The sequence below is a fragment of the Belonocnema kinseyi genome, chromosome 9 (assembly GCF_010883055.1).
Source record: "Belonocnema kinseyi isolate 2016_QV_RU_SX_M_011 chromosome 9, B_treatae_v1, whole genome shotgun sequence".
NCBI classification, from domain to species: Eukaryota; Metazoa; Arthropoda; class Insecta; order Hymenoptera; family Cynipidae; genus Belonocnema; species Belonocnema kinseyi.
In genome coordinates, this window is record NC_046665.1 from 126,984,680 (window position 1) to 126,986,131 (window position 1,452).

The window sequence follows — 1,452 nt, forward strand, 5'->3', positions numbered from 1 at the left end:
CATTAATAACACCAGCACACTGGGATGCTGAAATCGAATCCGGTATCCAAATAACCAAGTTGGCTCGTATTTTTTCTGAAAAACGAAAAAATAGACGTAAAATCGACGAAAACAGCGGTTTTTCGTGCACATTTTTGCAAAAAAAAACATATTTTCATGATATGTGAACTATTTTGGTATGGCTATTTTGGTATGGTATTAAGTATGGTATTAGGTATGGTATTTGGTATGGTATTAAGCTATTTTGGTATGGAAGTTCAAAACCAAAGTGAAAATTGGGTTCCTCACAAAATTTACAGTTCTTGTTATAAGGCATTCAATCGATTGAAAGACAGGGAGGGAAATAAGAAACCCCTTAAGATTCAAGAACCTACGATATGGAGGAAACGTCTTCGGAAAGAGGAATGCTACTTTTGTATGACAAACCTGACAGGAATCAATAGAGAAAAGAAAAGTGCTATTTAATATCCTGATGTACCTAGCGTCACTAAATCTGTTGAAAATAACGATGTTACAAAAAACTCAAAAAATTTGTCACTTGACAGAGAGACGACTGAAGCAGAAGAAAATAAAAGTACTGATGAAGATTTCGATGTTGATCGTGATGAAAGTGACATTTCAGATTATGGTAATGACAAGGATGATTATGAAAGCAGAAACAGAAATAGGGGAAAAGAGTTTAGACAGTTTTTTAGTTCTGAAGAAAATGATCATGAAAAATTAGTCTATTGTAAAAATATTGACGGATTAATGGAAAAAATAAAACCTGGACTGTATAGACCGGAAAATTGGCGACTATTCATTGACTCTTCTAAGCGCAGTCTAGAAGCAGTGTTATTGCATAATACTAATGTTTACGCTCCAATTCCAATCGCACATTCTACGGAATTGAAAGAGCATTACAGTAACTTAAAATTTGTCCTGGAAAAAATCAATTACTCAACTTATAAGTGGAAAATTCGCGGGGATCTTAAAATTCTTGGAATCGTTTTAGGACAGCAATCAGGGTATACAATAGCACCTTGTTACTTGTGCTTATGGGACAGTCGAGATCGCGTTCGTCATTACAAAAAGAAAAGATGGCCAAAAAGAACATCGTTTGAGCAAGGACAAAAAAATATAATTGAAGAACCTTTAGTTGATCCAAAAGAAGTTTTGATCCCACCCCTTCATATAAAGCTGGGTCTTATGAAACAGTTTGTCAAAGCGCTTGACAAGGATGGCGATTGCAATACGTATTTGGAAGATCAATTTCCACAACTTTCCGAAGCAAAATTAAAAGAGAGGATTTTCGATGGACCGCAGATAAGAAAAATGTTTCAGGATCCAGAATTCATTACAAAAATGTCTGGCACTGAAAAAGATGCCTGGCTTAGTTTTAAAAATGTTGTAAAAAACTTTTAAGGTAATAAGAAAAGTCCAGCCTATCAAAATGTGGTTTCAGAAATGGTA

At 34.7% G+C, this 1,452-nt stretch overlaps 1 protein-coding gene across 10 annotated transcripts in view; it reads right to left on the reverse strand.

The window, feature by feature from the left end:
• The window catches only part of LOC117180032 (ABC transporter G family member 27), a 47,759-nt gene that overhangs the window by 23,739 nt on the left and 22,568 nt on the right, over positions 1-1,452 (reverse strand). The window lies entirely within an intron of this gene.